A 27,806-nucleotide genomic window follows, 5' to 3' on the forward strand; every position below is an offset into this window, starting at 1 on the left:
TTTCTTATGTGGCTACTTTTCAACGTTTTTTTGTTGTTTTTTTTTTTTTTTTTTTTTTTTTTTTTTGGGACAGAGAGAGACAAAGCATGAACGGGGCAGGGGCAGAGAGAGAGGGAGACACAGAATCGGAAACAGGCTCCAGGCTCCGAGCCATCAGCCCAGAGCCTGACGCGGGGCTCGAACTCACGGACCGCGAGATCGTGACCTGGCTGAAGTCGGACGCTTAACCGACTGCGCCACCCAGGCGCCCCTTATGTGGCTACTTTTAAAATTATCCTCTGGATCATAGCTTAGATGTCATCTCCTCCAAGAAGCTCCTCCAATCCCACATCTGCTTTGGGAGCCTTCTCTCTGTGTTGGGTGCCTTTTTAGCTCTTAAAACACCATACTGGAATTGACTGTTTGCTTGTATGTCTTCCACCCTGGTCTCTGAGCCCTGAGAACCTATATCTTGTTCACTGGTGTGTACTAGCACCTAACAGTATTTGTCATGTGGTAGGTGCCCAATGAATGTTGTTTATTTAGCTTATTAATCAATCAATGATTAAATGCCTTCTGGTTTGAAAGCCTGACCTACTACCAATCAACTTTCATCTGCTGTATGATGATAGTTTTGTCTCCCTGGTCATGTGTGGGGCAGAATGATTCTAGTAAATGAGGTCACCTGGTCACCCACCTCCTCAATGGACCCATCTAGGTTCCCAGAAACCTTCTGGCCTCCTATCTATAGATTTTCCAATATCAAAAATACTATATATGGACAATGTATTCCTAGTCAAGGTAGACTAAGTTTGTGGCTGTAACAACCCCCATCCAGTGGTTTAAGGCAAGGAAGATTTATTTCTCCTTCATACTGTGTGTGGATCATGGTTGGGCTGGGGGCTCTGCTTTGCACTGGCATCTCTCAAGGACCCAAGCATGGATCTAAGAAGTCTTATAGTTAGGAAAAAAAAGTTAAAATCCTTTTAACCTGTTTAACCTGTTTCTCAAATTATTTGACCCTAAAATCCTTTCTGTTGTATAACACCTATTTCTATCCTATGGACAACCCCATGTTCAGAAATGCCAGTCTAAAGGAGTTGAAGCATAACAGATTTCTGTGGACATCTAATCGGTGATAAAATGAGTAAAGCAGTCTCTGCTCGCATTTATTGATATTTAAAATGTGTTCAAATATCTGTGGAGGCTTTACTTTGTGCCAAGTGAAGTGCTCTGCCAGGTGCTGGGGATACAGGACTTGTGAAATGTATATGGTCTTTGCTCTCATCAAGCTTCCCTTCCAATGGGAAAGACACATATTCAATCACTAATGGCCACCCTCACTATGCACATAAAGTAAATGTGTTCCAAAGTGCTGTGGAAGAAAGGCACAGGGTATGCAATGAGAGTGTGTAATAGAATGACCTTGCCTAGTCATGTAAGGCTGCCCCAAGGAAATTTATCTGCCATTTAACAGGCTGAACAGTTAGTTAGGCAAAGTGGGGGTGGGGAGTAGAGGTTGTGGGTAGAGGTGAGAAATATATCAGGCAGAGAAAACAGCATGTTCAAAGGCCCTGAGATAGGAACAGAGAAGTCAGTAAATTTGGAACACTTGAGAAAGGGGGAGGAAACAAAGGGCTATATTGTACAGGCCTCGCTGGTCAAGTAGGCATTTTGGGTTTTATTCTAAGAGCAATGGAAGCCAATGAAAGGGCTCCCAATCCAACAGGGAAAATGCAGACACATTCAGCTAATTAATTGTATGGCTTTTTAGAGTATTTCGTTGGCATAGCATATTATGCTTTACAAAATGCTTTCATGTCATTATTTTATGTCTTCCTTGTAGCAGCCTCCTGACAGAGATAGTCCGCGTATTAGCGTGGATGGAATCTGAGGCTCAGAGATGTAAGCAACTTGTCCAGGGAGCTAGCCAGGGAGAAGGCATCTACATCCTGGTCATTTTACTTCTTAGGCCAGTCATGCAGAGAAAGCACTGGCTCTGCATGAGTTGGCCTTAGAATCTATGTCCTTGTTGGCAGAGAGGGCTTTTACTGAAGGGCTGTAGAGTGGGAATAGTGGTCAAGAGCCTGCCAAACTGAAGTTCAAATTCCACCGCAGCAACAATTTACTAGCTAGGTGACCTCTAGCAAGTTACTTAACCTCTCTGACCCTAAAGTTATTTGGGTAACCTCATAGAGTTACTATAAAGATTAAATGAGATCATTCAAAAGGTGTAAATGTCTGACACTTAGTAGGAGCTCAGTGGATATCAGTTTGATTTTTTAGAGATGACTCTTTCTTTTATTTTGGAACCTTGGGATATACTGAATGTGGAAGCTAAATGAGGCTAAAATCCCTTCATACCAGGGTTCATTGTAAATGAAATGGGTTGAATCCTTGTGTGATTTTCAGACATTCAGGATGGTACAGCGGAAGAAGAAGTGCTGGGGCCTTTCTCAATAACAATGCTGATGCTCAAAGTAAAGACTTTACAGCTGGCACTTCTACTTTCTATACTGTGTAGGGGACTTCCGCAGATGATAATTTCCCTGGGAGCTAAGTGCAGGGGAGTAATTGCCTAGGTGTTCTCCCAGGTGGCTATTTTATGGTGGCCTTGAGAGCCACATTCAAGCAGCTGTCTAGGGGTCAAGACCCTGGAGAAACAGCACTTAAGAGTCTCAAAGTCCTGCTAAACATCAGCTGAAAGGCCTTCCCAGGGAGTTGATATTAGGCTGAAGTACAGAGTCCTGGGGCACAGGGAATATCTGTGATTCACTGGGTATCCTTGACCATTTGTGGGGCTTGTAATTCAGGGCAGTATAGAAACTTGTGAGATCTGCCCTCCTCCCTAGGGTATGATGTTGTACTCTAAGAACTTTATATGGAGAAGATAGGCCTTGAGTTTTCCTAAGGCTTATCTTCTTGCAATTAATCTTTGCTCTTGAAGGTGGGCCTGCCAAAAGTGGGTAGTAGGTTGAGTAGGGTCTCAGAGAAAGGTCCAAATCAGTGACCTTCAAACATGTCTACCCTGAATCACGGGCTGAAATATATTTTGCATGATGACCCAGCATATACACATACACACATCCCTCTGAAACAAAATTTCAGTAAGCAGTACCTATACTTACATATGTGATGTACCTTGGTATTTTATTTTCTATTTTATTTCATTAAATTGATTTCCTGACCCACTAATGGATTGCAACCTGCATTTTGAGCAACATAGGTCTTATAGATGATGATTTATCCTTGAAGGTGATTGAAGAATACGTTATCCACGAATAACAAAATTCAGATGAACAATGGCAAAAGTTGAACAGACTGGCTGTATTGAACAGACTGGCTGTATACTTTAAATGCTCATAGCAGGGGTGCCTTGGTGCTTCAGTCAGTTAAGCCTCCAGCTCTTGGTTTTGGCTTTGGTCATGATTTCATGGTCATTAGATTGAGCCCCACATAGGGCTCCATGCTCACAGCACAGAGCCTGCTTTGGATTCTCTCTCCTCCCTCTCTCTCTGCTCCTCCCCTGCTTGCACTTTCTCTCTCTCTCTCTCAAAATAAATAAACATTAAAAAATAATTTCTAGAAATAAAATATTGAAATAAAAACAACTCAGTGGAGTGGTTAAGCAGTTGATAACACTGCTGAAGAAGGAATTAGTAAATTGGAAAGCGAATTGGAAAGTACCCAAAATGCCTCTCACAGAGTTACGGTCATGGAAAATATGAAGAAGTTAAGACATGAGAAATAAAATGAGAAGGTACAATAGAGATATTAGAAATTCCAGAAGAAGAGAACAGAGAGAAAAGAGAGAGAAGAAATATAAAGATTCAATGGTGGCAAATTGACTGGTATTGAATGCAAAAAAAAAAAAAAAAAAAAAAAAAAGTTCTCAGTAAGAAGGAACACAACTGGATTCCCAAGCAGAATAAGTAAAAAGAGATTTACACCTAAAACTGTTAGTGACTCTGCAGAACATCTAAGAGAAAAATCTTACAAGCTAGCAGCATAATGACAATCAGGCAACAGGCTTCTCATTAGGAGCAATGGAAACCAGAAGATAAATAATTATAGCCTCAAAATTCTGAAGGAAAATAACTGTCAACTTAGAACCCAGGGGTGCCTGGGTGGCTTAGTCAGTTAAGCATCTGACTCTTAACTTTGGCTCAGGTCATGATCTCGCAGTTCATGGGTTCAGTCCCCTTGTAGGGCTCTGCATAGACAGTGTAGAGCCTGCTTGCGCTCTCTCTGTCTCTGTCTCTGTCTCTGTCTCTCTCTCTCTCTCAATAAATAAACTTTAAAAAATTATTTAAAAATTTTTTTAAAAAGAAAATTCACCATCTTATAACTACTAAAGGTATAATTAATTGATTCGAGCAAGATAATCAATGGATGCTAAAATCCCTGGATCAAAAATATTTAGAGGACAGGATATTCACAGTCTCAAATCCTGCCCCTACCCACATCATAATGTATTACTCAGAGAGAGCAAAGGACACCTTTACAATGGAGAATCTTGAATGATGCTACCTTAAAAATGATCAAACGTATCATCACAAATAATGAGAGAAACTGATATCATATGCCTGTTGATATGATGCACTGAGAAGGAAACATCACCTACATGGTATTCCTGCCCAAAATGTTTAGCCTGAATTTAACCATGAGGAAACCATTAGATAAATCCAAATTGAGGGACAATCTGCTGCATGGACTTTTCAAAACTCATAAAAGACAAAAAACAAAAACAAAACCTTGGAGAACTATTCCAGAATAAAGGAGATTAAAAAGACAAAATAAATACAATGAAAGATCTTACACTGGGATGAGGGAGGGGCAGTTATAAAGAACATTACTGGGAGAATAGAAGGGTTTTGAATATGAACTCATCTATCAGGCAAATGTTAAATTTCCTGAAAGTGATCATTACACTGTGCAGTACAGACGAATGTCCTTGTTCTTAAAAGATATCTGAAGTATTTAGGGATGAAGTGTCATTTATGTCAGCAACTAACACACAAGTGTTTTAGAACAAGAAAGGGAGAGTTAAACCAAATGTGGAAATAGTTACAAATTGTTCATCTGTATCAGAGTATATGAGCATTCATTGCAACAGTGAACTTTGCTGTACAGTTTTAAATTTGTCAAAATAAAAAGCTGGAAGAATAGAAGCAGTTTCAAAACAAATACAACAACACCTAATGAAAGAATGGATCTAGTCAATGATAGTAAATGGCTGTTAAAACCATTAAGTGAAAAGCTGATGGAGGGAAAAAAGCTGAACGTGAACTTTATAATGGATAGATCCAGCTGACAGCAACTGAGCCCACTGATTAATCTTGATATTTAAAAAGAAAAACGACGAGGAGTTATGTGGTCCTGACGTGATGCAATAGGAAGTTCACACCAACTGTAAAATATTCTAGCCAAAAAATCAAATCTGAAGCCAAGCAACTCTGGAATCTACCATTTTAAAGGGACAGAGAAACATGTTAAATGATACCACAGGGGTGCTATCAGCAAAATCCAGAATGAAGGAAATTCCATAGGACAAATGGCCCACAGTTTCTTCAATAAATAAATGGCAAGAAGAGGAAAGAAAGTATAGCCTAGGAGTGCCTGCGTGGCTCAGATGGTTGAGTATCAAGCTCTTGATCTCTGCTTAGGTCATGATCTCACCCGTGACAGGCTCTGTGCTGATAGTGCAGAGGCTGCTTGGGATTCTGTCTGTCCTCTCTCTCTGCCCCTCCCCCACCTCTTTCAAAAACAAAATAAACATTAATAAAATTTTTTATTTTTTTTTATTTTTTTTTATTAAATTTTTTTTCAACGTTTTTTTATTTATTTTTGGGACAGAGAGAGACAGAGCATGAACGGGGGAGGGGCAGAGAGAGAGGGAGACACAGAATCGGAAGCAGGCTCCAGGCTCCGAGCCATCAGCCCAGAGCCCGACGCGGGGCTCGAACTCACGGACCGCGAGATCGTGACCTGGCTGAAGTCGGACGCTTAACCGACTGCGCCACCCAGGCGCCCCTAATAAAATTTTTTAAAGAAATTTTCAACAATTTAAAAAGAAAGTGTAGCCTATAGAACTGAATAGATATTTGATGAGAGTAAGGAATTATAGTTAATTTTTATTTAAGTGAGATAATGCTATTGAGGTAATGCTAAAAGTGTCCTTAACTTTTAGAAATGCATGTTAAATTATCGACAGGTGAGGTGATTTGATGTCTGTGTCCAGATAGTCCTGGCAGATAGAAGAAATAAGATTGGCCCTATGTTGATAATTATTGAAACTAGTTGATAGGTAGAAAGATCTTTTAAGGGACGTCTGGGTGGCTCAACTGGTTGAGCATCTCACTCTTGATTTTGCCTCAGGTCATGATCTCATGGTTCCTGAGTTTGAACTCCACATCAGGCTCTGCGCTGATAGCAGAGGGATTCTCTCTCTCCCTCTCTCTCTCTCTCTCTCTCTGCCCCTCCCCCGCCCGTGCACCATGCTTTCTCTCTAAATAAATGAATAAATAAACATTTAAATCTATCTATCTACCTATCTATCTATGTATCTATGTATATTTATATTTGAAACCCTTCAGAATAACTTTTAACAAATAAGTAAACCCAAGTCACTCCAATATTTTCCCAGTATATTCTCCCAAAGAAGGCTCTTCAGTGTTAGAATGGTTGTTCCCTCACAAGTAGTACGCAGGTTGAGACCAGAGAAAGAATTCCAAGTGGCGGGTAAAACCCCAGGCCATCATGGGGGGGCCAAACCCTCTTTCAAATGGAGTGCTATTTACTTAGGGGGTGAGGGGCTCTGTCTTGTGTGTCTTAAACCAGACTGTTCCCTGTTGGGTGGAAGCAACATATTACACCTGGACAGCTCCCTGCCCCAACCTAGGTTAAGAAATGGGATTTGTAAAGACTAGTAGGTTGGGTCCAAGGCAGAGGGAGGAGGTAAAATTAGGTGTCTCTTTTTGTGAGGCTTGGATGAGGTTGAGGTCTGAGATCAGAGGTCAAGGATGGGGCTGGAGGGATGGGCGTGTCACTAAGGTGAGTGTGCTGTGCCAAGACCTAAGAGGCTTCGGGAGCTGACCTTCCTGGCCTTCATGCCTTTCTCCTTGGTGCCAGTTCTCTGGGATGGAGACAGAGCTCCTACCCATCTCCCCCTCAACCCCCCTGCCCATCTCCCTCCCACACCATTCTCCTCTCTTCTCTGTCCAGTTCTCTGATCCATTTCCATTCTCTCCTTCCTCAAGCCCCTTCCTCATCTCCATTTGCCATTCCCTGTCCTCCGCCCTGCCAGACACCCCAGTTCAGGGTCCAGGAGAAGGACAGCTTTTATGTGGCTTGTAAAATTCTATTATATCTGTATTCAAAACCTAGCAGCTGAGAAACACTGGTAATAAGCGTGTTATTAAGCGTGTAAATACACTTCCACTCCAAGGCCTCTAAGGGGCAAGGGCTGGATTCTCAGGCTGGGCATCTCCCCTGCTTGTAAGTCCCTCCCCACCTGGCCTCCACCCCAGACTTGGACCTTGTGCCAAGGCCCAGGTCTCCTCCAGTCTCCAACCACCACCGTCCTGCAAAACCCAGACTCTTGGAGAAAGGGGGCGGGGGAAGGGGCCGAAGAAAAAAAACATTAGGAAAAAAACTCCCACCCAGAGAGCATTCTTTCTGCAGCACTCAGGAAAAAGGATGTCTCACAGGGGACGGGAAGGCGAAATTTTTTCACATCCAAATGGATTGCAATTTCCCTCCATTTAGCACCTGAAGGTAATTAGCTCGAAGAGACTGCCGAGTGCGAAACACGTTCACGGAACATTAACTCTCACACATTCTCCAGTTGCAGGGAATTAATAGGAAAGATTAAAGTTTAAAGAGAGCAAAATGCCATTACCTCGCCAGCCACCTCTCTCCGCGGCAGTCTCCAGCCCCCGAAAACCTTCGGCCAGTGCTTGGGCCGGGGCTCGGGTCTCAGCCTCCAGCCTGGCTGGCTGGGGCATCTGGGTGTGCCTCACCAAGAAGGCTAGCATGTGCTGATGTGCACGCACGTGTGCAAAACAGGGCAGCTCTGCAAGGCCAGTGCAGCCCCCCTTCCATCCCCGAGAAGTTTGGGGTGGACAGGGCAGGTGTGTTCTCATAGGCTGACTCCTGGAATTGGTGTGTATGGTGGCCCTGGGCGGATGGGGGAGACACTAGGAAGGGTTATTAGCTTGGGTGTGCCCTGTGATTTCGGTGCAGAGGGCGAGATCTGGCAGCTTGGCCGGCAATAGAGAAATGGAGGGTGTCAGTCCCACCTTGGGTGTGTAGAGAGGCACTGGGTGAAGTGATGGAGAGAGTTGCTTCCACTCTTGTGCGGCAGGCAGGAGCCACAAACATACGCGTGCATGCATACGCAGGCTCCCACGACCACACACAGACGGCCTTTGTCACTCTGCTTTTTTCAAAGTTTATGTAGGCTTCAAATTGGAAAGGTTTCTGTGTTGCTTCAGTATTTTAGGAAAAGATGAAAGACAGAGAGAGGGAGACAGAGAGTGGGGGAGAGAGAGAGTGAGGGAGAGAGAGAGGGGCAGAGGCAGGCAGGAGAGAGAGAGCGCGAGATGAAATTGAGACATGGAAGAATTTATTGCCCAGAAAATTCCATTCTGCTATCTGATTCAAAAAGTCCAGTCCCCCCAGCTTCGGAAAATCTATTTTCCACATTTTAATACCCTGCAGAACAGTCCTCATAACTCATCCGAGTGTGTTAAGCACAGTTTTATTAGATCTGAAACAAATTTTGGTGGGGAGATACTATAGGTCATTAACCATGGAGTAATTTTATCCTTGTTTCCCTAATGATGCCATAATGGCGAGCGAATTTCTTAACTAAAGACCAAAGAACATTTTGAAGGTCAGTTTCATCTGTGAGCTCCTTCAAGCGCTTCTCAGAGAAGATTGGAAAACTCGCCGATTTTTTGAAGAGTCATTAATAATGTGAAAGCTGAAAGCACCCTCCATTTGCGTTCCTGCTTTTTACCTTTTAATTTTATATCGTCCCCGCTCAGAGCCCCGCTCCCACTCCCTCACCCTCCTCTGGACCTCCCGCCTGCCTACCCACCCCACGCAGGGAACAAGGCTGCCCCATACCAGGTACCAGGCTAGCTGTGAGGGGCAGACAGGGGCTGCAGGAGGGGAGGCAGAAGAGCTAGAGAGGCCAGGGCCCCAAAGAGACGGGGGCCTTTGCTAAATTCCCAGAATGTGGTGTACTGTGTGAGGGTATTGTTATAGGCATGGTACACGTGTGCGTGTGTGCATGTGTGCAAATGTGCAGTGCAGGAGACTGGGGTCTCTGGACTGCATGCTGGCTGTGCACACACATGCTAGGGACCAATGGGGACTTAGTAGTCTCTATAGGTGGGTGCCCTCTGTTGGACGCAGGTGGGGAAAGAGAACTGGAAACCAGCACTGGGTCCAGTGGCTTGGGCAGTGGGTCAGCTGGGGGACTTGAGGTATCTCCCAACAGAGATGGACAACACGTGCAAGGCATGAAACAATTGATAGCGCATTGTGAGCCCTGATTACAATGTGTGCACATGAGCGTATATGTCCTGGGGGTGGTGAGGTCATCAAGGCAAGAGCCCCAAGGGCCCTCTCTACTGGCAAATATTTAGACACTTGAAACAGTGACCATTGTCTGCCCATCCCTCACTCCTTGGACCACTCACTCCTTGCTCCCCAGGCCTGGAGCCCTTCATTTGCCCAGTTTACTCCCTCCTAATCTCCAGTCTCTGGCTCCTTGGACCCCCCCCCCCCACCTCCCAGTTCCACCCCTTCCCCTGAACACTCCTCCCTCCAGCTCCTCACCTATCTGATGGCTATCATTGCAGGGTGCCCAGCCAGGAGCTGGGGTGGGACAGCATCTCTGTGTGTGTGCAGGTTTGGGGAGGAGGGGGCGGTGTGGTGACACTCCATGCTCCCAGATGTGGTGGCAGCGATAATTCCAATTTTATGCCTTTGTTATGGCTTTAATCACTTTCTTTATGCGTTTTGTTCCAGCGATCAGGGAGAGACACCTGATAGGCAAAGAGGATACCAGGGGAACCATTTTTATTTGGAATGTGGTGAGAAGTCTAATTAGAATCTGAATTCTGCTGAGCCTTGAAATGGCCAGCACTTTATCCTGATCGCCTTAGATATTGTTTCGAGTCAATCATCTGTCATGGTGCGGCAGGAGAGCCTCTCCCTTCACACCGCACCCCTCCCGCCACGGGGCCAGCCCAGGCACACTGGGGGAGGGGAGGCTCAGGCTTCCGCCCTCGTAGGGGTCTGTGCCTCCTTCTGGGGAGGGGGTGCTGTTTGGTATAGCCAACCCTCCATTGGTGAGGGCTGTCTTTGCTGGGTGCTGAGTTTCAGCTCATGGGGGTGGAGAGAGGGGCTGCAGAAAGAGGGGCCTGAGAGGCCTGTATTAGAATTAGGAAATATTGAGGTGAGGCCAAGCTAGTCTGGGGCACCTCCTAAATGCTCTCAGTACACTGACCACCCCACCTCCTATCAATGGCTCACAGCGACTCTCCTCTCTTTACTGTCCCCTGGACATATTGTATCTCTGCCACCTGCTCACTGTCCCTCAAACTCACTGCTCCCATTGCCAACCCCTCCCTGACCAACACTTGCCACAAGTTCAGCTCCTGGTCTCCGACTTTCCTTCCTCCAGTCCTGCCGCTGGACCACCAATCCGGCTTGTTCTGCCATCTGTCGAGTCCCTGGACTGGTTCCACCTCCTCCAGAAAGCCTTCCCTGACTACCTGAACCCACACAGGTGAGCTCCTCGAGAGGTGGACAATTACAACACAGGCCCCATCTGGCGATGGCCGCGCTGACTGCTGACACTCCTCCCACAAGACCCCGCTCCATTTATCTTTCCAGTTGTCCTCTCTCTTTTTCTAAACTGTTTTGGGGTGTGTGTGTGTGTGTGTGTGTGTGTGTGTGTGTGTGTGTGTGTCCTAAATCTGCTCAAACCCTTTTTGAGCATAGCAAAATGTAAAATAGAAATAAATATTACTCTGAATGATAATTTCACCTCCCCAATCACATCTTGTGCTCCCAAAGTCTGACCATTTCTTCCCTGTATCCTGCCTTTTCCACTAACTATAAGCACACAGGACCAGGCACAGAGTGGGGAGCTGTGCATTGCCTCCAGAAGTCAGAGATTCACGGAAGCTTTCTGCTTCCTGCTTCCCCTCATACATAACCCCCAATACATACCTACTATGTGACAGATGTAGGCATAGTTGGGGGACTATTAGTAGCCAAAGGAAGTGCCATTTCTGGCAGGAAAGAGGAGCATGTGCTCTATGAATAATGTTTCCATGGGAGATGGCCAATGTGGGTCCTTTTTAGATGGTTGGGGCACTCAGTGGCCCTCTAGCCACTTAGTGTGCCCCATAAAGCAGAATGTCCTCATTGATGTCAGTATCACTGGGCCTCCTGGATGGTCACTGCCCTCTCGAGATTATCTATGTAGCCAGGGTACCTTATGTATGGTCCAAGGGGCAGTGTGACCAGATGCTGCCATAGAAAAATACAGACTCAGAGGGTCCCCAGAATACCCTTCTCAATCTGCTCACTTCCCCATCCCTATCTGGACCCAAGCTTGAATGCAATCCTGACTCATTTTATTTGAGGATGGTCTCTTTCCCTCCTTGCACCTCAGTTCTTCCTGGTCCCTGAGCTGTGGGCAAGGAGTGGGGATGGCACTAACCATAGTCCAGCAAATCATGGGGCTTGTTGGGAGACGGTCCTCTGGAATGCATTGCCAGGACTCTATTCCTTTCTCCCTCCCAGCAGCCCCTATCCAGAGGCATGGCTGTACTGACACCACACTGATGGATGGAGAGTGAAGAGATACAGGGAGATGGAGAAGGAATCCATAGCCAGGGGTCCTCATTTATAGGGGAAGGCAGGACAGTGGCCGGAGGGACTTAGGAGCAAGCTTCCTAGTGGGAAATTGCAAGCTGCCATTAGCGTTTAGGTACAAGTTAATATATCTGAGGGAGTGTGTGTGTGTGTGTGTGTGTGTGCGTGCGCGCGCACGCGCATGCATGCACGCACGTGCACACACACACACACCCGCATATGATGGAGGGTCAGTAGGTGAGGGGTTAAGGTCCCTGTAGGGAAGAAGCAGAACGCTGGCACACTTGGTCTGCCCATAGAGAAGGGTGGGAGTTCAAGGGTGGCTCATGCTCCAACTACTGTTTCTCCATCTATACAAACAGTGGGGAGATGGAGCTCCTGGCCCAGGGAGCACATGTGTTGGGTGAGGGTGGCGGGCGGGAGGACAGAGATGCCAAAGCTACTAAAGGCCTAGTCTCTTCCCATCTCAGACACCCTCAAGGCACTGTCCTCTCTCTACATCCAGAGCTCGGCTGCAGCGGGGGGAGATGAAAAGGAGGAGAAACTGTTGGATAAAAAGAAATTCAAAAAAAAAAAAGTAAGTGAAATATTCAAACTGGAAAGTGATATTATAGAAACTGCAGCCCACGGCTCAGTGCATTCAAATTTATTCAAACTCGGCGCCTGACAGTGATGGATGCAGCAGCTTTTCCCACAATATGGAGAAGGCGCGGGGGCATTTAGGACTGCGGGTCCCCTCCGGGAGGGTGGGGGCCCACACCACCTCCCATGCTTTGCTCCTCCTAAATGGAAAATGAGGTTCTGGGTCCTGTCCCCTCTACTTCCTAAACCCCACGGTTCCGGGGATGCTGGGGGACCTGGGCATCGCTGGCCCAGGTGCTGGGGTATGGCCCAAGATAGAGGTAGCCAGCTGTGCTCTAGATAGAGTGCGCTCTAGTGCCAAGGAAGAGGGTGGTCAACCCTGTCCAGGGGATGACCCGACGAGGGTGTCACCTACATCAAAAACAAGAGCATGGCTGTGTGGTTTGTAGCCAAGTAAACAGCATGAACCTTAGAAACCCCTGAGTATGCTGAGATCTAAGGGTCTCAGGAATCCCAAGTCAGGGGGCATTCGGTCCCAGTGGCTCCCACTTTCCTGCCCATTGACTCCCACCTTTGCTCCATCCAGGAGAGGGACAAGAGGGCCTCTGGTGAAACTCAAATCTGGGGGCTTGGTGTGAGCAGTGGGCAGGTGATAGACTACCCTGCATGCTGTGCCCCGGAGTGGCCCTTGCTCCCAGGAGCACCCTCCAACCTCACTTCTCCCCCGACAAGGTTGCTCCCGGCCTCCCGTCCAACCTCTTGACCACCAGGCCCCACTTCTGATTCTCAGGCCCCATCCCCTGGGAAGCCTTGGAATACCAGTCACTCGAGGAGAACTACCCATCTCCTGGCTGCCTTGTCCACTGCACTCTCCTCCGGCGTCTCTAACCCTCCTTCTCTGTCTCTTTCTTCCCCTACAGTCTCTCCCAAATGTAGCCACAGTGCAAAGCTCTCCACTGTTCTCTCCAGTCTCTCAGGAGATCTTAGTCACTTGGGAACTTGCAGCTGTCACCCCCGAGCAGGTAATGGGAGCACTGATCTCTAACCCCCAAGCGTCTCTTGAGATCCAAGCCCACAACCCGGGCAGCGCAAGGCTCATACTCAAAAAGCAGCCTGCATGCCTCTCCTAAAGCCAGCAACAGCATGTAACTCCCCACTTTGTTGGTAGCCCTGTTGCCCACCCACTTACCCTCACAGAAGCCTTGGAGCCCCTAGTCCCCTGCCGCCCTCATCTCTACTTTCAATTAGGGTACAAATTCAGAGATGCTTCCTTATTTCTTTGGTACCCATCTTTGCCTCGCCATCACCACTGTCTCCAGGAAGGCCCTTGTCACAGCTCTCCCAAGCCTCTTCACTTCAACCAACAAACCCTGTTGAGTGCAAGCCATGCACCAAGTCTCCAAGTGTGGCTTCTTTCTCCCAGCGGGGCTCTCTGCCTCTGAGTTCCAGGTCTCCGATTGTTCTACACACTGCTGCCAGATTCATTTTCCTAAAGCACAGCTCTGATCGTGCCACTCTCCTGCTCAAAAACCTTCAATGGTTCCCCACTGCATACTAAATAAAGTACAAACTCCTGACTCCTATATTCATGGCCCTTTGTGACCTGGCCCCTTCCTCCCCCTCTCTCCAAGACTTCCCATTACTCTCCTTCATGCTCATACTTGCCAGCCAAATTGGACTCTGAGTGGTTCCCTTGCACACTCCCCACCCAGCAACTTCCCACCTCTGTGGGCTGGTCCATTCTCCTCTTCTGCCTGCGATGCTGTCCTTCTGGGATGGTATCACTGCCCAACACCCAGCTTATCTCTGCCCATCAATATCCTAATTTTCTGCAAGACCTGATTCAAGTAAAGCCATCTTCTGAATACTCCCTATAAATTGCTTAGCAAGGTGCCTGCTGGTTTTGTTGTTGTTGTTGTTGTTGTTGTTGTTGTTGTTGTTCACCACCACCACCCCCGGCAGTGGTTTCTCTTCCCTGTGAAATTTCTAGTCCTCTACAGCTTTCTTGGCTCTTATTTTCCCAATAGTCATTACTAGAATGTTTGCCCTACAGCTGTCCTGGACTATAAACCTCTTGAGAGCCAGGCCTAAGTAACGTTCATTTGAGAATCGTCCTCAGCCCCTGGCCCAGGAGGCTCAGTAAACGCCTGTTGAATAAATAAATGAATGAGTGAATGAATGATGGAATGAATGAGCCAATACAGAAAGACTGGCTTGGACATGACTGTGTGACACAGACTTGGCTCTTCTGAGCCTCCATTTCTGGGCAGTGACCACCTAAAATTTCCCAGTCATTACTCCTGGCCCTCCTGACATGTGTCCAGGTGAGCTGGGACATGCGTGTGCAGGTTATATGACAGGTGTGTCACCGCTCTAAAGAGAGAGAGGAGTGTGGCAGAGTTCAGCCTTCCCAACTCATCAATCACAGGGCACTTACTGACAGCTCTTGAGAGCTGGCTCCAGGCTCTGCTGGGGTTGGGGGCGGGACGGGTGGGGGATGAGGCCTGCCCTCTGGAAGTTCACAGTCTGGTTGCTCCTTCACTCCTCCTGGGACTTTCAGGCCACAGGAAGTCAAAGGGCTCCACCAGGGACTGCGGACAGGGATGTCATGCTGATGGGTGGGGTGAGCCCTTTCCTCCAAGCTGTCCTGAAATGCTACTTAATCCAGAAGTGGCTCTTTTACCCTCTTGGTGTAGATCTTAGTGCCCCATCCCAACTGGAGCTCCCCTGGGAGGTCTGTTGCCTTCTGCAGAATTCTCCACCACAGAGGCCAGAACCACACAGCTTGAAGCTGCTGAATGGATGGGTGGATGGGTGCTGTGAATAGTTGACAAAATAAATGAGTAAATGAGCAACTAGCTAAACACACGGATGAACAAAGTGCTGGGCAGATTGGCACAAATCACACAGTCGGCATTCACTGAGCATCTACTATGTACCAGGCACGGTGCTAAATCCTTCAGCTGCATTGATTCATTTCATCTTCCCTTCAGCCCCTGGGGTAGGAGCTATCAGGACCCTGCAAGGGAGAGGCAACTGCTGCTCAGGGGAGTGAAATAAAGTGTGAGAGGCCCTAGCTCTGCAGGGAGGAACCTTGGTCTCCTGCCCCAAACTCTTCCTGGCAGGGGGCGGGGGTCATCTGCTCCCTCCCCAGACCACAGACCACAGGCCCTCGGAGAAGGGACGGGGAAGTGAAGCTCCTGGGGAGGAGGCTCACAGGTGGTGGGGGGTATTGTGGGGTCTCCGTCCCGCGCGCGCGCTGGGGTTGGGGCGGGGTGGGGGGAGCTCTGGGCCCCACGTTTTCTCTCCGTCCCCCTGTGAGATTAGGCGGAGTTCAGAAGAGGCACAGCCGAGGAGCCTCTGTTTCCCAAAAGGCGGCTTCCCAGCCCCCCTTCACCCACCTCCATTGCAAGAGGGAGCGCCCTCTCCCGAGGGGTCCCCGGCGCTGGGGGGCGCCCCCTCCCGCCGGCCCCCAGCCCTGGCGGCCGGTCCCTCCCCTCGCGGCCTGATACAAACAAGCGCGCTAAACTCCGGGAGATTTACAGCGGACGGCTGGGCGGCGCGGGCCCCCGGCCGCCGGTGAGATATCTCCAAACAGCGCACTAACCACTTTCCATTTTATACCTCACCAGCTTTATAGCATCTTAAGGATTTCTGTGCACGGCTGGCTTCCCGCCCAGGGAAAAAACCCAGCCTTGTAAATAAATACTAAATATATATGAACAGAGACGACAGCGAGAGCCGCGGAGGAGGGGGAGGGGCGGGGGTGCCGCAGGGTGGGGGTGCGGGTGGCGGCTCAGGGCCTGGCGACCGACGGGGAGGAGGGGGGCAGGACATATTGGGGTGCCCGAGACAAAGGCGACAGGGAAAAAGCACTTGACAGGCAAAGTGAGGGAAACTGAGACAGCGCCAGAGAGGGAGGCAGAGAGAAATGGAAAGATGGAGGCTGGCTGGAAGTGCTCCGGGGTGTGTGTGTGTGTGTGTGTGTGTGTGTGTGTGTATACGGAGGACTCCCTTAAAGCCTAGGGAGAAAGAGAAGGCTCTTCCAACCCTGCCTCTCTCCTTCCCACAATTTCTGAGGGGTTGGGGCTCAGGGATGGTATTACCATCCGTGTGTGTGTGTGTGTGTGTGTGTGTGTGTGTGTGTGTGTCAGGAGTATGTCACGATGTGCTCCAAGGAAAGAGTTTATGTTAGTGTGTGTGAACCCATGTATGTGCAGATGTGTGTTTGGGGTGTTTGGTGTGGGTAGGACTGTGCCCAGTGGGCACTGGGCTTTTGGGGGGGAAGAATGCCTGTGGTGTGGTCAGGGTGCGAAGCGGGTTTAGGACATATTGGGGGTGGCGATGAGGCAGGCGAGTTCGGAGAACGTGTGCAGCTTTGACGTTGAGTTGAGGGCTGAGCAAGCATATGTGATCAAATGTGTTTGGGTGTCTTGAGGTGTGTGGGGATCTGGGGGGAGATGAGTCGTGAGCTCAAGTAAGCCAGGGTGGACCTTCAAAGGAGCATGTGTTGGGTCTGGAAGCAAGTACCCACTTGTGTGTTGGGGTCTGTCAGGGGTGAGATATGACATGCTACCAGGTGGTTACATCACCTCTTCCTCATCCTCCCTCTCTGGGTCTTTCTAGGGGCTCTGGGACTCTCTGCCATGGCCACCAAAGAGAGGGTCCCCAGTGCTGACTGAAGCCCCATACTACCCCAGCCCCCAGCTCTGAGGTCTCTGGACAGGAGCCAGATTTGAACCGGGGAGCAGGAGGGAACATCCTCTTCCCCTCTCAGGGGACCCAGCGATCCCTTTTTGTTCCCCCCCCTTGTCTTCGATATTAAGTATTCAAACCTCATTTACATCCTTATTTTTCAATTTGCTGCCACAGTAGTTTAATTTATTCGATATAATTTCTTTTTCTGAGGGGACATTAATCATTGCCCTGTGCTTTTGGGCGCCTGTGGGATCTCTGCGTGTGTATGTGTGTGTGCGCATACGCATCTGTGGGGGGGGGGGCTCTGTGTGCAAGTGTGCATCTGCGTCCGTGTGTATCTGTGCCTGCTCACACTTGTGTCTGTGTGTGAGTGAGGTGCAAGTTTGTCGTGTGGGTGTGAGAGAGTGTGTGGGTCTTTGTGAGAGGGTTTTGAGTGTGAGAGGGTCGGGGTGGGGAGGAGGTGTGGGAGGGTGGTGTAAGTGTGCTACATTGATCAGGTCCTCTTCCTCCTGGTCCTTCGTAGGATGTCAGCAAGAAGGGGAAGTGGGGCACACTCAAGGTGGGGTCCTCCCAGTACCCCCGGTCAGCTTTCCTTTCTTGAGAGTGTGCCCTGGACAGTTGTAGCTGGAAATGTTCTAGAATCCCTGGTCTCTGAAGAAAGAGAACTAAGAGAGGTGGAAACACACCGAGATAGGGAGAGACAGACAGATGAGAGAAAGGCCGGCCATGGCAAGGGAGGAAAGAAAGAGGGGGAAAGAAACATGGAGAATGATGGAGAGAGACGCAGGAGAGAGGGAGAAGTGAGCAAGCCGGCAGCGTCTCAGCCCATAAAGTCCCTGGAATGGGAGGAAGGGGCGCGAGACTCCCGCCTCAGCTCAGGCCCAGTCATGGCTCAGTGCAGTGATGGGGGGCGGAGGGGTGGGTGGGGGTGGGAGGACTGGTTGCTCCCAGGAGCTGAGATGAGTGGAGTGGCTTGGGGGAGGCTTGTTTGGAGAGAAGAGGCAAGAGGAAGGGGTAAGGGAGAGGGGGGAAGAGAGAAAACCCCTCTTGGTGATATAACTCAGGGGAATGAAGCCAAGGAAAAATTCCAGTGTTGTTGAAGGGATAAAAGGGAGGAAGCTCCCAGATGCTAGCTCCCCTCTCTACCCTCAGTATATCTGGGCAAATCCATGGCTTCCTAAGACCCTCTTTTGGTTCCTAGCCCCTGAACCCCTCAGTTTTCCTTATCTGGCATGTTTTTGGAACTGCCAGGAGCTAATGGTAAGGTCACCATGACATCTCACTTAATCTTTGTAACAACTTGAGGTAAGAGTCGGTCTCCCCACTTCAGAGAGGAGGAGAGGAGAGGTCAGAGCTTATCCAAAGTCCAGAGGAGGTCCAGAGCCAGGATTTATGGCATATCTGCCTAAGGGCACATGCTGAGATTTCCCCCTCCCTCAGCTGCCTCCTAGGGTCGTGTCCACCCCAAACCTTCCTTTCTCACCACTATACAGGTATGACACACACACAAAACAATATCTGGGACCCAAGGGTAAAGGAGGTGGCCTTTTGGGGGCAGGAGTCAGGAGGCTGGGGGGGTGACCTACTATAGCCTTAGCCCAGCTACCCCCAGCTGTGAGGACATTGAAGCCCAGGACCTGAGTGCCCCCAGGGCTCATATGGACCCTGTCTTTCCTCTCATCCAAGGGTCAGAGTCCCCTTAAGGATCCCTTCCAGGGGGCGCCTGGGTGGCTCAGTTGGCTGACTTGGGCTCAGGTCATGATCTCACAGTTCGTGAGTTCAAGCCCCGCATTGGGCTCTGTGCTGACAGCTTGGAACCTGGAGCCTGCTTTGGATTCTGTGTCTCCCTCTTTCTCTGCCCCTCCCCCCACTTTCAAAAAATAAACATTTTAAAAAAATAAAAGAAAGAAAGAAAAGACCCCTTCCAGAAGGTGGAGGCCAAAACCCACTTAGGCTTGGACTGGCTGACTGCTTGGGGCCTGGTTTCTCCACCCAGGACCAGTTTCAAACAGCTATGACCTGCCCATTATAGCCTTACCCAGATAGTGGCCCAAGGCTCAGGGTTTAGGGAGAGAAGCTTCTTTCTCTGAAATTATAAAAGTGAAATTTTGAAAAATGGTCTGAAATTGGACTTCATGGGGCCTCAGCATTTGAGCCTCCAGATACCTGACTATCTTGAGGTCTATAGATTTAAATAGTCTAATACCAAATCCCTGTGATCTGAATGTCCCCAACAACCAAGCATTTGAGTGCATAGGTGGGACCTAGGGCTGATAATGAGCGTCTAGGTGGGAAATCCGAGATGGAAGAGTCTGCATCATTCCAGCCTCAGATCTTCAGCCCCACCCCCACCTTCCTTGTGCTGTCTCCCAACCCAGAGAGGCCATTCTTTGATCCTTACCCTCCAGGAGTTGGGCTCAGGCCTCACACCCAGGCCCCAAGCACAGACATGTCACACGGAAACCATCACCCACTAGGGTCAGTGATAACTGGGTGGCGGTGAGAGAGGGGGTCCCTGGGCATGTGGGGAGGGGGCAAGGGGACAGGCCTGGGGCCGAGGAGAAGGTAGCGCGTTCATTTGAATAATGGGCAAAATCAAATTAATTCTACATTAAATAGTTGTGAATAAAGGGTTGAAGTCAGCAGTTTCAAACTTGTTTTCCTTAATTACTTTCCGTGTTTAATGTCATTAAGAAGATTAAAAATTCATTAACAAGAGTACTAAAGTGGCAAATCAGGAAAGCGATCACTCCAGGTTAGAAACTCCGCTGAGGCCGCACAGTGAGCCTTCTGCAGGGGGCATGGGTGGGGGTGGGGGCCGAGAGGGTTGGGGACAGACAGGCGCTCACACACTTACACACTGATACACAACAGCTCCATAAACACACGTCCATAATATCGGTGGGCATCCACACATGGATACACGCACACTCAGATATTTTCACTCATCCATACCCAGGACTTCTGTGATTGTGGGGAGACAGTGTTTTGGGGTCTGTAGCTAATCGGGTCACAACTCCATAAATCCCTCGCCTAAGAAGGAGAATTAAAGATCAAACTTTCCTGACAGACAGTGCAAGGTCATAAGAATCAGTGTCAGCTCAGTGGTGTCCGAGTTCACTTTCCTGTCTCCTGGTCTTGTCTGTCTGTCCCTGTCTCCCCTCCCTTCACCATCCCTCCCGCACTAAAGGGCTCTCTCAGGGCAAACCTGATCAGTTTCCTGGGAGGAGCTGCTGACTTTGAAGCTTAATTATCCTGGAAAAGGATCCCCTTTGTCTCCTTAGCTTGTTGGGGAGGGGGGAAGAGTCACGTTACCTCTGGGAGAAGGAACAAGGAGACAAAGGGTAACATGGGTGGGGAGAGGAGAAGGCAGAAACAGCTGGGGAAGTAGCACCCAAGTGTCCTGGTCTTCAGAGTGGATCCTCACTCAGTCACCCATCGCTAACCTCACCCTTTCACCCTACCTTTTCGCCCACCATGTTGGCTAAACCCCTTCCTCCCCAGTGCCATACTTTACCCCCTTCACCATGAAAGGACCCTCCTTGAGTCAGGACAATGTTCCCTGTGGCTATCACAATCTCTCTGACTGCATTTCTGTTTTTTTCTCTAGGCCCCAAACTCAGGACCAAGTCCCTGAAGGGGTCTAGGCTGCCTTGGGTGCACCTGTGCCTTTGTGGCTATGTTATGTGTCTGATGGCCGTGTTGGTAATTGTGTGTGTGAGTGTGTGTGGGTCTGGTTACATGAGGAGAACCATAGTCTCAGCTGGAGAACTCCATATTAATCATAAACAAGTACACCTGGACAGCCTTGCGATTCTAATGGAATGAATTCCCTCTCATTTTATAGGTGGGAGAGCCAAACTCTGGGAAGATGAAGTTCTCCTCAAGAGAAATGAAAACGTGGGCCTACACAAAAACTTGTACAACGATGGTTGGAGCAGTATTTTTCATAATGGCCCAAAAGTGGAAAGAACCCAAATATCCATCAACTGGTGAATACGTAAATAAAATGTAGTATATCCATACAATGGGATATTATTTGGTCATGAAAAGTAATGAAGTACTGATTCATGTTACAACATGGGTGAATATTGAAGACTCTATGTTAAGTAAAAGAAGCCAATCACCAAAAAACCCCAAACACCATGCATTCTTTTAGTTCCTTTACACAACGTGTCCAGAGTCAGCAAATATACAGAAAAAGAAAATAGATTAAGAGTTGCTTAGGGGCGCCTGGGTGGCTCGGTCGGTTAGGCGTCCAACTTCGGCTCAGGTCACGATCTTGCGGTCTGTGAGTTCGAGCCCCGCGTCAGGCTCTGTGCTGACAGCTCAGAGCCTGGAGCCTGTTTCGGATTCTGTGTCTCCCTCTCTCTCTGCCCCTCCCCTGTTCATGCTCTGTCTCTCTCTGTCTCAAAAATAAACGTTAAAAAAAAAAATTAAAAAAAAAAAAAGAGTTGCTTAGATCTGGGGGTGGGGAGTATTGGGGGAAGAGGAGAGACTGCCAATGGGTATGGGGTTGGGGGGAGATGGTTCAAATGTCCTAAAATGTCTCACAGTGAGGGGTGCTGGTTTGATTAAGCGTCTCACTTCGGCTCGGGTCACAATCTCATGGTTTTGTGGGTTTCAGCCCCACGTTGGGCTCTGCTGCTTCAGAGCCTGTCACCCTCTCTCTTTGCCCCTCCACTCTCTCTCTCTGTCTCTGTCTCAAAAATAAAGAAACATTTTCCAAAAAATCTTAAATGGCTTACGGTGATGGTTGCACGACCCTATAGATCTACTAAAAACCATTGACTTGAACACTTTAGATAGATGAATTGCATGATATGAGAATTATATCTTGATAAAGCTGTTATTTTTAAAAAGTAACATGACTTGCTTAGGGTCTCCCAGCAACTGGGAGGTGGCACTGGTACTAGAATGTGGTCTCTTGACCCTAAGCTCGGTGCTCTTTCCACGAGCCCTACAGTGCCTCAAAAATCCTGCCATGGAGACTCGAAGGCCAAATCCTATACGTGCAGGGGTGTCCACATCACATCTCGGCTTTTCTGTGGGGTTGTCAAATTTCTGTCTCTGAGAGTGCGACTTGTTATGCGTGTGCACATAAAGATTTGTGGTCTCACAACTGTGTGGGCCTCACCAAGCATGGCTCTGCACATCTGCGTGTAGGCCCGTGGATCTCTCGATTGTGAGTGTTGTCTGTGCCCATGAACTTCTGCTCGCTGGCGCACCGTGTCTTGGGGTGTTTGCATTTGCAGGTATATATCAGGTTGCGCCCAAGTCTCTGAATGTCAGCGCATGCGTCTGGGCCCACGAAGCCAGGGGACTTCATGGGAGTCTGTGTTCATGTGTTCTTGCATGGCAGTGTTTCTACCTGTGTAATGTGTCTCAGTGGGCGCCCGTGGATTTCTAAATGCATCAGCCTATGAGTCTGGGCTCGTATGCCTTCACCTCTGGGGTTCTGCCTGTGATATGTGTTAATGTGTCAGTGCATCTGTACACATGTCCATCCACATGTTGGTATGCTGGCGTCCACACAGGTCCATCTGTGGGCGTTTGCACCTATGTGGCAGGGGCCCATGGGCCTGTCCATCTGAGTCTGTGTCTGAACCCCTCCTGCAGGCACCAGCCCCAGAAGGCGCCTGCCTCCCCACCCCCGCCTCTGACAGCCGTGGAGAGAGCTACACAGTAAATTCATGGCCGCCCGGCTGGGAAACAGGCGGCTGCAATGGAAAGGAAGCATGGATTTGCATATTGAATTAAAATTAAGAGCTAATTATGCAAATAAATTATGACATTTGGCAGGAGAATTTGCTTCAAGATCATTTATTACGTTCTTTTTATAACAGTGTGAGCATTTAACGGTCAAAGACAATATTTTAAGGGAAAATTAACGCAAGATTATTAACCTAAAAACAATTCCACATTAATGAGATGGTGAGCTGGTCCCCCCCACACACCTGGGCAGGTCTAACGCCTAGACTGGGAAGGCCTTTTTCTCCTCCTCTCCTTCCTTCTCCCAGTCCGCAGGGGTGCAGGTGGCAGGGGGCTGGGAAAGGGTGAGTGTGCCTGGGTTTGTATTTCTCGATGGGGAGGTCTTGCTGAGCTGAAACTCCCACCTAAGATCGGAGCTCTGGGCTGCATTTAGGAGGCGACACAGAGGATGAGTTAAGCCCCACCCCCAAACATGCCTAGTCGTGAAAAACATGATCTTGGCCTTGGGAAGCCCCCATTCTAAGGAGAAAGGCAGAGCCCCACCGTAGAAATGGCTCTGTAAATACCAGTTGGATGGGACCTGGAAAGTAGGGGTTAAACAGTGTGGTTGTGCCCCACCTTATCCAGCCCCCTCTCCCTCCTCCCAGATTCCCTGGTGTCCTCCAGTCACTCAGTGCTCCAGAGCTCTGAGCTCTACATCCCTCCAGGTCCCATTGTCTCGATTTTCCCTACAACCTTAATCTGTCAGCCTCGCTTTCATTTTTGCGAAGTGGCAAGGAAAGCGGGGCTCTAATCTGGGTTTCCCTGGGATGCCCTAACACATCCTACACCAGTGGGGAGTAAGCCCCAAAGGAAGTGGTGGGTGATGTCATACGTGGGCCCCAATTTTCTCTTTGCCAGTGTGTGTGTGTGTGTGTGTGTGTGTGTACACGTGCGTGTATGGCATCTACTGACCCCTGTGCAAGCTCTGTGGTGCGCAGACTCTTAGGGCAGACCTTTGCAGTGTGGTTCCGTGGAAGGGAGCCCAAGATCTTCCCATGGGCTTCCCTGCTAGGTGAAAGCCTTTGGTTTCCGGAAGGCCCCTGTTCCGATGCAAACAAGCTCCACGGGAGACAAGATGGTATATCACCTGCCATCACATGATGCCAGTATTTGGTTCTTCCTAGAGTGGCCACAGGAAGGGACAGCCATTCCTCATGCTTGGCTATACCTCCAGGCCCAGCATTTCCTTTGGGTTGTGCCAAACAACTTTGAGACAGGGGTCGGGTATCGCTGGGGCAGAGCAGGGTGGCGGAAAAGACTGTGGCTTTGGACTAAGAAGACCTGAGGTCATCTCCTCTGCCATTTACTGGCAAGTCCCCTCTCCGGCCCCCATGCTGGGTGTCCACCCTTCTCCACCCTGTTGTGGACTTGGGAGGCTGGCCTGCAATCCGCATCTGCAGGCTCCCTTGGGTTTGACCAAAAGGGGGCGCCAGCGAGAGATGAGAGGGAATTGGAGTTTACTCCTTGAATCCCTTCTGTGCTGGCTGCTGCTGCTGCCTCTCCCTGCGGCCCTCCCTCCTGGTTCTGGTCACCCGGGTTGGGCATGGCTTCCCCCTGTTACCGGCCCTGTGACACTGCATCACTACTTCCACTTTTTCTAATCCTCGCCCCTACTTTTGTAAATAGTTATTTTATTAAACTCTCCTCAGATGAACCAACAGAGTATACTCCTTATGTTTCCCGTTGAAACTCTGGTTGGGACATTCCCAGAGCCCCTCAACCTCCTCATCTGTAAAACAGGGATGGTAAGATACAGCTGACAAATTACTAGTACACATCCAGGGAGATCATGTGTACCAAGGGGCTTTGTGATTTTTAGATCCCAAATCCGAACGCATGTCTCCAGGTAGAAAACGAGACCAAGAATTAGGCTGATGTCAAAACCACCTCTGCTGTGAAGATCCTGTGTGCCTTTGGATGACTCATTTTGCCTCTCGGGGTCTGATTTCTCACTGACAACATGCGAGGCCTGAACTCCTAACTTTAAGGTGCAGTTGTAGAAAGTGGTGATTCTATGTTCATTTTGCTGTTGAGAAAAAAGAGGTCGGGTGACATGCCCAAGGTCACACAGCAGGTTCATGGCCATCTGCCTGAGAATCTACCTGGGGTGTAGGAGCCTGGGTGGGGTCCATTTTTGGACCTTGGAGGCCTGATGGAGCAGACAGGCCTGGCCAGAGGAGCCCAGGGCTGGGGGCCTGTCCCCACGTCTGAGTGGCTCACTCTGCCTCCGCAGGCAGGGTGGACCATCCCCTGGAGAGAAAGGGTGGGATTATTAATAACGGCGCTAATAAGAGAGAGAAAACAAAGCCAGCAGGGCCTGAGCATTTTTTAAATAAAGAAATTTCCCTCATCTCGTGGTTAATTTAAAAGGTTTATTTCTTGAAATGAACCCTCTTCATCAAACCCCCGATCCTTGAAGATCGGAGGCGACTGCGAGTGCCGGTAATGAATTGATTTGTAACGTGAGCGACACGGCGCCCTCCCGCCCGTGCCCACTGCGGGCCTTTAATCTGCGGTGTTTAAGGGGAAATGAGCTTCTCCATCTTTTGGCCTGAAACCCAGCACCAGGCACCGGAGCCAGCAGGCAAGGCCCAGGCACAGTAGATGCCCCCAACCGGACGGGTCTGGGTAGCAGGCCACCAGCTCCCGGCTCCTAGCACCTCTTTCCCTTCCTCTTAGGAGGGAATCAGAAGAGCCCCTCAAACCGATACAAACCAAACCACACGGACCCACAATCAGCTGAGCAGAGGTACCGCCATACCCACACGCATGGTTTCACTGAGCCATCACCAGACCACGGCTGCGCTTAACTGCACAATCCTCAGCGTCACATAAATGGTCTTCCTTCAGGTAGAAGAAGCAGGAATAGAGTTACACAGACCCCCCTCTACTTATTATCATAAGCATCCGTAGAACTGCCTCCAGGCCCGGACATCCAGCCACACGGGAGCACATACTCTGGACAGAAGACCTGCATTTCTACAGGCACGACAATGCATTTGGGAATATTTGGCAATGCAGAGGTAGTGGCATGGCGTGGTAGGGACTCCATGGGCTTTGAGCCATAGAGCAGGATTTGAATCGAAGTCCCGTTATTTCCAATCCGCTAGGCCTTTCTCAATCTTGATCTCCTCATCTGCGGAACTAGAGCAACATCTCCCTCATGGGGTTCTTGGGAGGGTGACATTATGTATCGCATGTAAAGTTGTCGATATACAATTTTATTATTACGTAAATTGGTAGCTTCCGGGGGGGGGGGGGGGGCACCTGGCTGGCTCAGTTGGAAGAGCACGAAACTCTTGATCTTGGGGTTGTGAGTTTGAGCCCCATGTTGGGTGTCGTGATTCCTTTAATACATTTTTTTTTTTAAAAACTTCAAAAACGTTTAAATTGTGGGGCGCTTGTGTGGCTCAGTCGGTTAAGCGTCCAACTCTTGATTTTGGCTCAGGTCATGACCTCACAATTTGGTCTGTGAGATCGAGCCTTGCATCAGGCTCTGTGCTGACTACACGGAGACTGCTTAGGATTCTCTCTCTCCGCCCCGCCCCTCTCTGCCCCTCCTCTGCTCACGTGTACATATGCATGCACACACACCCTCTCCCTCAAAATAAATAAATAAATAAACAAATAAATAAATAAATAAAATCAAGACAATTTTTTGAATTGTTAGCTTCATGAAGACAATAACATTTGCGAGTGAAGTAATATATGTCGAGTATTTAGAACTTTGGCATAGGGTAGGTGCTTGGTAAATGCTAGCTAATAGCATACTCGTCACCCTCTACGGGAATCCTCAATACCTACTACAGTGCCTGGTATACATCTTAAAGTAGAGTTATGTTAAATTATCCCTCACACATCGTTGATATTAATGGAAAGGTAAGTATGAGAAAGAGAGAGGTGCAGTAACATGATCACTTAGTGAGTGAATTGAACCCTCTCAGCCAGCCTTTGAGATTATTCTAATATGTACCCATTTGCAAATGATGAAGCTGGGCCCCGAGAAGTTAAGTGGCTTGCCCAAGGTCACATAGCTGGTAAATGGAGAAGAAGGGATTTGAACCCAGGTAGCCAGACTCCAGAGTCTGCTTGCGTTATGAGTGATGTTGAAAAAAAAAAAAATTCAGGAACAGCCTTGCTCTTTGCGGGGACCCATGTGTGCTTGGGGCAGAACCGGGTACGCCTGGAGACTGCCTCCTTGGAAGTCACCTTGAAGCTCCCACTAATCCCCTCCAAGCTGTAGGCCAGAGGCTTGGAGTCATCTCTGGTGGCGGGTCTGCGGCAGGTAAATGAGTGATGCTGGCTCTGGGTGGCTCTCAGACCTGTCGCCCGGCTAGAGTTTTTCTGTGCTTTCAGCTTCGCCACCTCCTCTGGCTCTAACTGATCTCTGGTGCCAGTCTGGACGGCTCAATTTTGAAATATGTGTAAAGTGGGTGAACCCAAACCCAAAATGGCCCTGGGCACATGCACGTGGCCAAATACTGCCTTCTACGTTCCACCTTCCTGCTTTGGCCACTGCCACATTTGCCACCACCACTTGGAGGCCAGGAGAACCACCACAGCTCTTCTCCTTATCCTCATGGTCCCCTTCTTGCCCAGGGAGTGAGACAGCTGAGACAGTGGTTTGGTCCCAGGCTGGATTCAGGTTGGAGAAGCCACAAATCTTCCACATGGCCTCAAGGCCAGTCTTTATCTGGGTCTGACTCTCCTGGGCTTCTGAAGGGCTTCTCTCTTCCTCCACGTTCCACGGCCCCTTCCCAATCTCAGTCCTGGAGACAGTGAAGGCTCACGGACCTTCCTGAATGGCCCTCCAGGCGTCAGTTTGACCAGAGTCTCAAGGTAGCCCCAAGAAGTGAGACACCATGTGCCCAACCCAGGAAGACTCTGGGGGC

At 49.1% G+C, this 27,806-nt stretch overlaps 1 long non-coding RNA gene across 1 annotated transcript; it reads left to right on the forward strand.

The window, feature by feature from the left end:
• The first annotated feature begins 6,019 nt into the window (after positions 1-6,019).
• LOC131493230 (uncharacterized) lies at positions 6,020-21,301 on the forward strand. The gene is made up of 4 exons (XR_009252525.1): positions 6,020-10,783; positions 12,386-12,457; positions 13,383-13,484; positions 21,008-21,301. It is a non-coding gene; the product is annotated as an uncharacterized LOC131493230 (long non-coding RNA).
• The last annotated feature ends 6,505 nt before the right edge of the window (positions 21,302-27,806 follow it).

The sequence above is a fragment of the Neofelis nebulosa genome, chromosome 13 (genome assembly GCF_028018385.1).
Source record: "Neofelis nebulosa isolate mNeoNeb1 chromosome 13, mNeoNeb1.pri, whole genome shotgun sequence".
Lineage (NCBI taxonomy): Eukaryota > Metazoa > Chordata > Mammalia > Carnivora > Felidae > Neofelis > Neofelis nebulosa.